Genomic DNA, 12,824 nt, shown 5'->3' on the forward strand with positions numbered 1-12,824 from the left:
CACAGAAGGGAAAGGAGTGGTTTTGCATCCTGTTCTCATTTGGTCCTCATTCCTGGGTGTAGTCAATGGTGTTTTGGGTCCAAAACACTCTAGGATGAACCTTATCTGTCCCTAGCCACAGCATAAGGATAGGATCCCAAGAGTAATACCTATCTGGGATGTGGGAAGGTGGCAGAAAAACTGGAAGCTTTGTGTGGATAGCAGTTCATTATTTCTTTTGAAACCTTAAGTGTGTTTACAGAAGTCTGTCCAGCATAGATTTAGCTATGAACAGCTTGGCTTTAAAATGCTAGCTGATGAGGTGACAAGGCAGAGCTTCCTCTTCTGTTTTGACTCATCTGCCGGCCTTTGGTTTTCCTGCAGGGACACCCCCGTTAGGAGGACAGCTACCTGCCCATCTCTTCTCTGCCATTGCCAGAGCCAGTGGCGCGGGAGCTAAATTCATGCACAAATTCCTCCTCCAGTTTTCTGCCAGGAGAGCCTTGCAATTCAGTGAATCTGTTCCACATGGCGGAAATATGGTTGTCATACCTGTTGCTGATTGGAAGCGGTGGGTTCTTGGTGAGGAAGAATGACAGCCACCAGTGAGGGAACAGCAGCCCCGTGGAGGTCCCCCTCACTCAGGCCTTCAGTGTCGTGGCACTGGGCACAGCAGCAGCCCTCCACCCTCAGAGCCCTGCACATCTGACTGCTGGTGACCCTGAGTCAACAAATGTCATCACAGAAGTAGGTGGCTCCTGTGTTAGGTTGAAGGAGACAAGAAAATGTACAATAGAATTTTAAGACATTCATAAAAAATGGGAACAGTATTTAGTTTAGGGGTTTACTGCAGTAAACCCACAGCCTTTAGAAAACTTGCAGACTGTCTCTACTGGTTTTGGAGAGCAGAGGGCTTAACTTGTGTAAGTTTTTGTTTTCACCAGCATCTGGGATCATTTGCTTTTTGTCTGTCCAATGTTTAGGGACAAGCCATTCAGAACTCAGTGCTGTAGTTCACTAGCTCCTGAGCTCTCCCTCTCCCCATGCATCCTCCACAGCTTCAAACAAAAGGCTGTAGCGGAGAATAAGTAGTATGATCCATTCATCAGAAGAAAGCTCAGAGCAGATGATGAATGCCTGCACCTAACAGCACCACCCTGAGGATGCCAAGGCCCTTGGCTCGGTGATATTCAGACTCGGTCAGTGTCTGTTCCGTAGTTTCTCAGCAGCCTGAAACATGGTGAGAATCCACCAGATGCTTGTGGCGTCTGTTTCAGGCATTCCACAGCTGTGACAACTCCATGCTTCCTCCCAAAAAGTTCTGGCTACACTGAGTTACTATCTCCATGTCAGTGTTTGCTGTGAATCAGCCCAAGCCGAAGTGACCAGAGATGCTTAGCTGGTGACCTCATGCTGCTGTGGATTGGCAGAAGGACTGTGTTTGCAAGTTCCAGGCCACTCTCAAGTGTGTGAGCCTGCTTGTGGGCTTCTGGTTAGAACCTTGCTCTGAATAGAAGAGAACAGAGGCCCTTCTGCTCCAGCACTTGCCTTGTAGGCAGATGGGCCTGTCTGGTATCAGAGCCTTACCCCTCTCCACTCCCTTGGATCACTCTGCAGTTCCCTTCATAGGACTTACCATCAGTACATCATATTTGATGGACTTTTTTTTGTTTTTGTTTTGTTTTTTGAGACAGAGTCTTACTCTGTTGCCAGGCTAGAGTGCTGTGGTGCGATCTCGGCTCACTGCAACCTCCAACTCCCTGGTTCACGGGATTCTCCTGCCTCAGCCTCCCGAGTAGCTAGGATTATAGGCATGCACCACCAAGCCGAGCTAATTTTTGTAATTTTAGTAGAGAGAGTTTTTACCATATTGGCCAGGCTGGTCTTGATCTCCTTACCTCGTGATCCACCCAACTTGGCCTCCCAAAGTGCTGGGATTATAGGTGTGAGCCACCACATCTGGCCTTGATAGGCTTATTTGATGTGGCTTATTTGACAGGTGGCTGCTTTTCCCAAATTGTGGGCTTTTTTGGGTTTGTTTTTTGAGACAGGGTCACACTCTGTCACCCATGTTGGAGTGCAGTGGCGCAATCACGGTTCACTGCAGCATCTGCCTCCCCAGGCTCAGGTGCTCCTCCCACCTTGGGCTCCTGAGTAGCTAGGACTACAGGCATGAGCCACCACACCTGGCTAATTTTTGTATTTTTTGTAGAGACGCAAAACATGGGGATTCGCCATGTTGCCCAGGCTGGTCTCAAATCCCTGGGCTCAAGCAGTCCTCCTGACTCAGCTTCCCAAAGTGCTGGGATTACAGGCATGAGCCACCACACCCAGCCAGTCATGGGCTTTGTGAGGGCAGAAGTTTCCCTGTCTTTTGTCCTCACCTTTGTGTATGGCAGCCATCGGTTGTAGTGCTGCCCAATAGAACTTGCTGTAGTAATGGAAGTGGTATCTGTTTTGTCCCGCATGGTAGCTACTAGCCACATGTGGCTATTGAGTACTTGAAATGTGACTTGTGCAACTGAGGAACAGTAGTTTAAAATCTCATCTTAATTTATCTAAATTATATGTGACAGGTGGCCACCAAATTGGACAGTGCAGGTATAGCCCGGTCCTTGTCACATAGGTATTGACCAAGTGGACAAGTGGATTTACATGAAACAAACTCATATTTTTAGGGAGGGAGATGTTCACCTGCAGAATAATTTGGGAGAAATACCTGTGGTTGGAGGGGGAGGAGTAAGGGGCCTGGTCACTCATAAAGACCCAGTGTCCTGATTTCTTGGTGTCCTAGCTCAGACCATGCTTTGCTGGACTCCAGGATGGCTCACATCCTCTCGCCAAGTCCTCGGTGGGCTGCTGGGTTGGATCTTTGGAAACACAGCTATTAGCCAAGCATAGAGTGGGCATAGCCCCATCGGTGTCCATAACATCTGCCTCTCTGCAGCCTGGGTGTGCTGTGCCCTTGTGCAGATCTCTGGCAGCCATCCCGCCCTGTCATGGTCACCCCCTCAGAGGTCCTTCTGTTTGAAGGAAGGTCACCAGCACACCCAGAGCCCTATGCTTCGTGCACAGGACCATGGTGGCTCCCCAGGGCTGCCCTTCCCTAATTTCTGGAAGGGGATGCCCTATCAGAGTTGGTTAAAAGTATGACTGAAATACTTCATGTGAAGTGTTATTTTATGTTAAATCAGTACTATTTTAATTATTGAATACTTTCTAAAGGAGTTTAATCAGGTAAATAATTTTTCTTGCCAAAGCAACTATTTGCCCCTGTTCCTAAGATGGGCCAGATTTTCTCCACTGTCAGTTGAATGGGCTGTTTAGCCGCATCGCAGGCCTCCCTTTGTGTAGCGCATTGAAGCAGTTCCACTCAGCATGTGTGCTCACCGTAGTTCACTGTTCACTAATTCTGGATGGAATTTTGGACAGAACCTGGCTCCCTCTGGATCTTGAGCCCTCAGGCAGTGCCCTGCAGCTGGGGTGGGTGTTTCCAGGCCCCTCTTGGGGGCGGGATCCTTGCACCTGTTTCCAAATTGGGCTGTGAAGCTGGTTCCTGTTGTATTTGACACTTTGATGATTTTCGTTTCCCTCTTGTTTCCATGGGACTACTTTCCTTTCCCCTTTTGTGGCTCTTTTGGCTTCCATCACAGGGGGCCCCAGGCATGGAGAGTGGGCTTCCCACATCCAAAGCCGCCCCAGAACACAGGGAGCCGGATGCCTTATTACTGTTGGTGTAAAAATGACCCATTCTTCATTTGAATTTACCTTAGGCATTTTGGAGAGAGGAGGGGCTGTTATTTGGTAAGAATGTAAAATAAATGTCAGGCCTACTGGATTGAGCCTTGCAGTCACATATACAGTCATCCCCCACATAATGATGTTTCTGTCAGCAACAGACTGCATGTGAGAAGGTGTTCCCATAAAAATACTGTGTCTTTACTTTTTCTGTGTTGCTACTTGTTCTGTGTTTAGTTACACAAGTACCACTGTGTTACAGCTGCCTACAGTATCCAGTACAGTAAGAGGCTGTACTGGTTAGCAGTTTAGGAGCAAGGTGCTGTACTATGTAGCCTAGATATGTAGTAGACTACACCATCGAGGTTCGTGCAAGTCCACCATGTGGTGTTAGCACGATCATACAATCACCTAATGATACATTTCTCAGGATGCATCCCTGTCATTGATGATGTGTGACCTTTAATCAGGAAGTATCCTCCTCATTAGGTAATGCATGCATATCTCAGGACAGAATTTCAGGTGAGAGACTGGAAGGAAAGTGTTTGCCCATGGCTTGTTGGGGCATGTGGAGAATATGTGTTACATGGAACACACATGGAGGATCCTGTAGGGAAAACTGTGACTTGCTGTCGAATACTGAAGATACTGGATTTTTCAGAGGTCCTGAGCATCTCACCAGTACTGATTTTGGAAATTTTTTATCAAGGCATTCCTTCCTCTGCAAGTGTTTGTTCTAAGAAGGTTCAGTAAGGTTAGTGGGCATGGAAATCCAGGCTGCTGTCAGTCGGAACTGTCCTCGGCATAACAACACGATGGGGAGTAAGCCAGTACCCTCGAGGGTGCGTGGGAGGGACTACCCAGGATCCTGAAAGGAGCAAGATGGGGTGGGGTGACCCTGTGCCCTATAAGGGAGGGACAAAGTGGGGTTACCAACATGGAAGGGGTAACAGGGCTCTGGATGGAAAGGATGGGCACAGGGGTCCCCCAAACAGTGGAGGCAGATGGGGGATCAGAACTGAGGGGGCTGGGTTTGTCCACACCCTGTCCTTCTGGTCTCACAGACCCCTGGGTTTTGCCCCTGATGTGGGTGGGTTCTGGAGACCACACCTCTCTGCAAAGAGGGCAGAGGGGTCAGGTCAGCATGTCCCCACCCTGTAGGGCAGGCTGCGAGGCCAGCAGTGAGCAGGTAGAAACCCAGGGGTGGCATCTCAAGCACGAACGAATTGGCCCCTTGACCATCTTCTTCAAGCTGTTCTTGCTGTACGCAGAGTCCATTTTTCTAATGAGTGAATCCTGAATGTTTAACAAAAAATACTTCTGCCTTCAGCAGAAAAATGTATTCATTCATATTTTGGGAAGGATTACACACTCACAGAAAAATCATCCTTGTTTCTTTCAAATTCTTGAAATGATATTTGGATTCTTTCTGTGTTTTGGGGGCCAGATGTGAGATAGTGTAAAATGCTTTTGTGGAAATGCCCCCTTTATACGCTGAGAACTCACGTGGTGTCCTGGTATGTAACCAAGTCCTCAGCACAAGCTTAGTCCTTACCGAGAGGAGAGACAGAACTTTATGCCTGGTTTAAATAACTTAGTGTGTAACCCAGCCTTCCACAAGTGAACATTCTCAGCACACTTCAGAAGTGACAGCTGTCCAAAGGTCCAGTCTTCTCATGGATTCTTGGAAGAACAAAGTCTGTATGAAAGATGGCTTATATTGTTTATCTTTTAGGAAATTATTTTTAAATTGAGGTTATATTATTTACAGCACACACATTATTCCTCAAAGGATTTGAAGAAGCTTACTTGAAATGATGCAGATAAGAACTTTAAAACACTAAGTCAGGAATAGGACATGAAGAACCACTCAAACATTCGTGCCATGGCATACTAAATTGAGCTACTACTGTGGCTGTAGAATGCCATGTGGCCAGAATTAGAGGGGAACACACTCCTTGTAAACTATTTTTATTGTCCATGGGAGAAATCACAGCAGTTCCTCAGAAAAAGAGAAGCACTTTCTGGTACTTTCATTCTAAACAACACTCATAGAAGGTTGTTGGTTCCTTTAGATATTTTTAAAGGTGACTTCCTGGAGGCAGCAGTGTAGGAGCTAAGAACTCAGACTGGCTGGGTGCAGTGGCTCATGCCTGTAATCCCAGCACTTAGGGAGACCGAGGCAGATATGAGGTCAGGAGTTCAAGACCAGCCTGGCCAACATGGTGAAACCCAGTCTCTACTAAAAATACAAAAACTAGCCAGGTGTGGTGGCAGGTGCCTGTAATCCCAGCTACTCAGGAGGCTGAGTCAGGGAATTGCTTGAACCCAGGAGGCAGAGGTCGCAGTGAGCCAAGATTATGCCACTGCACTCCAGCCTGGGCAACAGAGTGATACTTGTCTCAAAAAACAAAACAAAACAAAAACCTTAGACTTAGCCACACTCCCACTGGCTGTGGGACCTTAAGTAAGTTGTTTAATTTCTCTGGGGCTTATTTTCCTCATCTGTAACAGAACTGTGAGTAGTGCTTGCCTCATAGAAGTTGATTGTGTTCACCAAATTTATGAATATGGAGGACCAAGAGCATTGTGTAGGCAGCCCTTTACAAATGGCATGGTATGTTATTTAAATCCAATAGCATCTTCCTGTTTTGATCAAGAGCATGGCTTCACATCCATTCCATTGCTCGGGTTAAGTTTCTGACTCTGACACTGATTCCCTTTGTGATTTGGGGCAGATGATGTAACTCCTGTGACTCAGTTATTTCACCTCAGTAACGTGGGCATCATCATGACACCTGGTTCAAAAGGTTCTTAACAAGATTAAATGAGAATCCACCCAGGATATTTTGTGCAGCTCTCAGCAGTTGATGCGTGTTCAATAAATGCTATGTATTCAGGGTTGTGATAAGTTGATTAATATTATTATTGTAATGTGTTATTAATGTATGCTATACATTTGTCGGTTGAGTAAGTGGATGTGTAAGTGATGGAATCTTCAACTTTGCAATTACTTTGGAAGATGGAGTCATAAGGATGGAAAAGAAAGGAATTTTGGTCACACGTGTGAAGTCCTGTTTACAGGTGCAATTACATATTTTATTTTTTAAAAGAAGTTGGCAATTTGAGGTTCCTGTTTAATCTCGAATGCACGTACAGGCTGACAGTGTTTTTACAGTAGAATTTGTAACATGGTCAGGAGCGTCCTGGTTCCCCAGATTTGGATTCTGCCGTGTCTTCACCTCCCATAGATAGCTCGGTGAAAACAGGGTCATGTCTGTCAGCAGAGGGAGCCACATTTTTCCATGATGCTTGGTTGATGCCTGTTGCCTTATAACACAGAATCCCCGTATCTGGCCCCAGCCAGGCTGCTTCTGCAGGCCCATCATGGCTGTTGGGAGATCTGGCCCTCCTGGGAGAGTTTTGGCAAATGGGAAACAATAAGCAAGGTGTTCAAAACTACAACTTTTTAAATTTGTGCATGAGATAGTTCTGAGAGATGCATCCTTAGGCGATTTGGTCATTGTGTGAACATCCTCCAGTGTACTTACACAAGCCTGGATGGCACAGCCTATTGCTCCCAGGCTCCAAGCCTGTATAGCATATTGCTGTACTGAATACTGTAGGCAGCTATAACACAAAGGTAAATACTTGTGTGTCTAAACATAGAGAAGGTATAAAAATATGGTATTATGAGACCACTGTGCTGTTGTATGCACAGTCTGTCGCTGACTGAAACATCGTCACACGGCCTGTGATTGTACCTGGGCAGTGCTGGCTTCCCATTCGTGAGGTCACTGAACAGCAGTGTCCCAGCCTGCAGAAGCTTCAGTTGAGGCTTGGCAGTGTTGGAGGCTTGTCCCAGACCCCAAGGCTTGGGACGTTTGTCTCCCAGTGCAAGTACAGTTTTCTGGAAGAGCCATCTTGATTACCTTCATTTTATCCTTTAAATTGTTTAGGATTAGGTTAGATAACTGCCTGGTCTTTGTAGAGGTGAAAAATTTATAGCTCTTAGAAAGTATGTTCTTCTAATAGAAGCCTTCCCCTCCCTCACAGACAGGAGGAAATGCCTAACAAAGAACAAAGCGAGGCTACGAAATTTGGCTTCTGTAAATCTTAGTCCTATTTCTAGAAGGTGGGGTGGGGTGGCACATTGCCTGGCCTTTTGGGGAGGGGTTGCTGCTTTGAGCCAGAGGACATGGGGGCCAGCTTCCTCGAGGCCCTCAGCGTGACAGCTGAGCTCCCAGTGGCAGCAAAACAAGTCTGACTGGTCAGCCTCCGTGTAGCCGCTTAGAGTCAGTTACAAAGGTGGGGCGGACAGTCATTCCCAGAGTTAAAAAAAAAAAAAAAAAAAAATCCTAAAATCCTTCATTACATTTTACCATTGAGATAAAGTAGCTGAGAAATGTGCAATGTGTCAGGCACACTCTTTCCTGGTGGTCTCTGCCTTTACAGTTGAGCAGGGTGTGGCCATCGGGCCTGGGGCTGAGGGTCGAGCATCACTACCTTCATCACATCTCACAGTTCTCACCTTGGCCGCAATTAGATGACATTTATGAGAACCCTGCTGCTTTCAATTAATGTTGACACATTTTTTTCATTTTCCACTCATTTTTATAAAATACGGGAGAGGCCAGGATAATAGGAAGTAAATTCCACATGTGAATACAAGTATACAGGCAGAGCCCAGCCACCCTGCCCTGCCCGCAGTGCCCTCTCAGCCAACGGAAAGTGGGTTCTCCTGGTGTAAGCTGTTCTCCGGAGGTACTTCGTTCCGGCTTGCAGAATGGTTTTCATACATCCATGGGTAATGCATGAAAAGGTCATAGTCTGCCAGCAGGAAGCTGCTTCTGTGTGCACCGACCCTGCTGCCCTTCTCTCTAAAGCCCCCAAATTGGGTCCAAAACCAAATGTGGGTGGGAATACAGACCCACTGTTGTGATCTGTAAGCCAAGCCATCCTGAGCCTGGGTAGCACATCCCGTGAATTTGAGTGACAGATCTGCTATAGAATTTTAGGAATAGCCCTGTTTGTGGAATGACTGTGTCCCCGGCAAGTTGACAGTGGAGTTTTTGCAAATCAAATCTTTTCCCAGAGAACTTGAGTATATAAAAGATTCCTGCAAACCATCCATTTTATGGTGCAAAAAACTCTCTTGCTGCTGTTTCCAATACATTCAGATTGTTGTCAGGTTTTTTTTATATTTATTTATTTATTCATTTATTCATTTATTTTGAGACCGTGTCTCGCTCCGTCACCAGGCTGGAGTGCCGTGGAGAGATCTCGGCTCACTGCAAGCTCCGCCTCCTGGATTCAAGTGATTCTCCTGCCTCAGCTTCCCGGATAGCTGGGATTACAGCTGTGTGCCATCATGCCCAGCTAATTTTTGTACTTTTAGTAGAGACAGGGTTGCACCATGTTGGCCAGAATGGTCTCGATCTCTTGACCTCGTGATCTGCCGGCCTCAGCCTCCCAAAGTGCTGGGATTACAGGCGTGAGCCACCGCGCCGGCCTTTTTTTTTTTTTTTTTTTTTTTAATTTTTTGTTTTAAGATGGAGTCTTGCTTTATTGCCCAGGCTAGAGTACAATGGCACAATCTCGGCTCACTGCAACCTCCGCCTCCCAGGTTCAAGCAATTCTCCTGCCTCAGCCTCCCGAGTAGCTGGGATTACAGGCGTGTGCCATCACACCCAGCTAATTTTTGTACTTTTAATAGAGACAGGGTTTCACCATGTTGGCCAGAATGGTCTTAATCTCTTGACCTCGTGATCTGCCCGCCTCGGCGTCCCAGAGTGCTGGGATTACAGGCGTGAGCCACCGTGCCCAGCCAGTCAGGTTGTTCGTAAAATGAACGTCTGCCATTACAAACCTACTTGCCTTCTCAAGACAGGAGGCAAGTTGCTGAGGTGAAATTATTCAGATCGTCAGAAAATATGTGCTTTCATGGGAATCTAATTCACAAATGCCATCTTGTTAAGGATTTTGCAACTAGAATAAATTGTGTCCAATTTGAGTCCTAAAAAGTGCCATCTGTTCACGTTGATTTTTGAGCTCCCATTTCATGCCAAGTCTTTTTTTTTTTTCTCCATCTTTGTATTTCACTGGCCAGAAGGCAAGGTACTGCCCATAGCAGGGCATTCTTTTCTCCTGCCCTCCCCTGCCCTCTTTTCCTTCGGGTCAGGCGGAGTGCATTAACCCTCACTGGAGCCTGGTGGGCAGCACCCGAGGTCGGCTTTTGCAGCAGAATAGCTGGAATTCCTGAGCATAATTTAGCCGTGGTCCTGTTTGCTTAAGCATGTGGCTGGCTATTCTTCAGTCTCTTTTGTTTCCGTACATGGTGTTGGTAAGTCCCTGAGGCTGCTAAAACTTGAGATCCCCTGAAAATGGCAGAGCCTCAGGAGTTTGCAGCGATGGCCCCAGAATACTCAATCTGCTTAGAAAAAGGAAAACACAGATCTTGTTTTCTGTCTGCATCATTTGTAAACGAGAGCCTCGTCAGGAATTTGTGTGTAGTACGTGATCTGTTTTAAGCCTGAGCAAAGTCTGCCTGTACTTACAGGTTTTTAGTTGCCTCAAGAGGAAGTCACCAAATACCATAGCAAGAGTTGTGAAGGAAAAGGAGGAGGACAGGGTCCAACCCCGTTGCCATGCCCAGGGTGGCACACTCGCCCCTTGTCAGTTGCTCCAACTTGTGGCTTCTCTGACGCCTCTGTGAAACAGAGGTCCCTATTTTTAGTGCTGGACTATCATTTCTGATGTGCTGCTGTTGCAAAAATTCAGCAGCAGCTGCAACAGAAATCCTGATTTAAAGGCCCCATTTGTAATGAAGATGAAACTTGTTTACTAAATAAAAGAGCAGAATGCTGTGGTGGATGGGCTGCTTCAGATCTCATCAAATGGAAGAGTCCTGTGTTTATTCCTTTGCATGGCATCATGCATTTACCTGGGCCCTGCCTCTGCATGGAGCCAATGTGTCTTTGTTTTGATTCATTCCTTCTTCTGGTTAACCGGGGAGAAGAGGAAGAGGGAGTTGTTCTTTGCCTGGAGGAAAATGGCTGAGCAGCAGCAGATCCAGGTAGTGGTTCAATACCTAGCTCTTCCAGCGTAAGAATCACATGATCAGATCAATCCAGATAATGTATATTGTAGGAGAGGAAGAAATCACTTTATCTTTACCCTTCACAGTTCTTGGGACAGACTACAGCAATGAAAGACAGATTTACACAAACAGAAGTTGAATAGCAGGTGTATCTTGTTATCTTGTGTTGTATCTGTGGGAGATACCCAGAGAAATGAGTCAGTGTCCAAGAGGTGGCTTAGATTTTAGTCTTAAAAACCATCATCCCAGCCGGGCACCGTGGCACACGCCTGTAATCCCAGCACTTTGGAAGGCTAAGGCGGGCGGATCACAAGGTCAGGAGTTCGAGACCTGCTTGGCCAACATGGTGAAACCCCGCCTCTACTAAAAATACAAAAATTAGCCAGGCGTGGTGGCGCACGCCTGTAATCCCAGCTAACTGGGAGGCCAAGGCAGGAGAATTGCTTGAACCCGAGAAGCAGGGGTTGCAGTGAGCTGAGATTGTGCCACTGCACTCCAGCCTGGGTGACAGAGTGAGAAACCATCTCAAAGGAAAAAAAAAAAAATCCCCTGAAACAAAGATAGATGGTGTGGGGAAGGCCAGTTATGGGGAGGTACCCAAGAAAAGCGGTTAACAAGGGTAAGGTTTGTGAGCCAGATTCTTCACTGATAGAAGTCTCTAGTCATGTAGTCATCCTTCTCTTCTCGGTGTAGAAAGGAAGACACCCTTGAATTTTGTCTTAAAAGAGGATAACTTCTGTTTTTGGAATACCTCCTGTGTCTTCAGTATCTCAAAATAATCAGCTCAAAATCTTTATGCAAAAAGGCGTATTTTGGGGTTGCATATTCTGGTCTCTCACAATATAAAAGTACCCCGAGCCTTATATTAGTAGGAATCATTAACATTATCATTGTGGCAGGAAGAGACTATAGCGGGAATTCCCAGGACAGCAGGGACCAGAACTGGTTTGTGTAGATTCTCAGAGTACAGATAGGATCACCTTGGACCCTGGTTTCCAAACATTTTAGGTATGGGAACCGCCTCCCCACCTCTGTCTCAGTGCGTCGGTATGTAAAACTGATATAAATACCATCCTGTTAATGGTATTTATGTCAGTTTTACATACCGACGCACTGAGATTAAATGTCTGCTCAGGAAGGGCAATGGGCCTGTTTGCATAACACAAATATGAATGGTACCTGCAGTCCAGATCAGCTGTAGCATCCGTGCCCTTCAATATTTTGTTCTGGTTGCGCTGTCTTGAAAGAATCCACTTCGTCATCCAGATCAGTGATGCAGATGGCAATTGTTGTTAAGAACGGCTCTTCCTGTAGTTCTAAGAAATTATCTATCTAGAAAGATGACAGGAAAAGCACTATTATGAAGACTGCCCATTGGTAAGTTATTCTGGACACCCATGGTAATGCGCTGGGCCCCAAGGTATCAGAATTTAGTGACAGCGGCCAGGCACAGTAGCTCACACCTGTAATCCTAGCACTTTGGGAGGCCAAGGTGGGCAGATCACCTGAGGTCAGGAGCTCAAGACCAGCCTGGCCAACATGGTGAAACTCCATCTCTACTAAAAATATAAAAATCAGCCGGGCATGGGGGCTCGTGCCTGTAATCCCAGCTACTCGGGAGGCTGAGGCAGGGGAATCCCTTGAACCTGGGAGGCAAAGGTTGCAGTGAGCCAAGATTGCACCACTGCACTCCAGCCTGGGTAACAGAGCAAGATCCTGTCTCAAACACAAAAAGAAAGAATTTAGTAACTGCAAATGTGGTGGTTGGGTGGGGGGGTGGGTATTGTGTTTATTACAAAATCTTAAATAAGGTGCATTTAAAGAATGAAATGAGGACTAAGCATTTGCAGAAACTTTGGCCTTTTCATAACTCTGGTCAGGCTCAACTCCTTAGCTTTCTGCGTGGGAAAACTGAAGCTCACAGACCTTGAGGATTTGCCAAGGTCACACATAGCAACTGAGACTAGATCATGTCTTCAGGTGTCTTGTGCTGTGTTACATCCTGGAC

The 12,824-nt window shown here is 46.4% G+C and overlaps 1 protein-coding gene and 1 long non-coding RNA gene across 6 annotated transcripts in view; one reads left to right on the forward strand and one right to left on the reverse strand.

Annotated features, from left to right (window-relative positions):
- The window catches only part of TANC1 (tetratricopeptide repeat, ankyrin repeat and coiled-coil containing 1), a 143,073-nt gene that overhangs the window by 111,439 nt on the left and 18,810 nt on the right, over positions 1 to 12,824 (forward strand). The gene's annotated exons all lie outside the window — the stretch shown is intronic.
- The window catches only part of LOC108523713 (uncharacterized), a 6,668-nt gene continuing 3,329 nt past the window's right edge, over positions 9,486 to 12,824 (reverse strand). The window contains exons 2-3 of the long non-coding RNA XR_001883874.1: positions 11,996 to 12,148; positions 9,486 to 10,988 (exon numbers count right to left, since the gene is read on the reverse strand). This is a non-coding gene — a long non-coding RNA (uncharacterized LOC108523713). The remainder of the gene's footprint in view (positions 10,989 to 11,995; positions 12,149 to 12,824) is intronic.

Source organism: Rhinopithecus bieti, unplaced genomic scaffold, assembly GCF_001698545.2.
Source record: "Rhinopithecus bieti isolate Rb0 unplaced genomic scaffold, ASM169854v2 scaffold_75561, whole genome shotgun sequence".
NCBI lineage: Eukaryota > Metazoa > Chordata > Mammalia > Primates > Cercopithecidae > Rhinopithecus > Rhinopithecus bieti.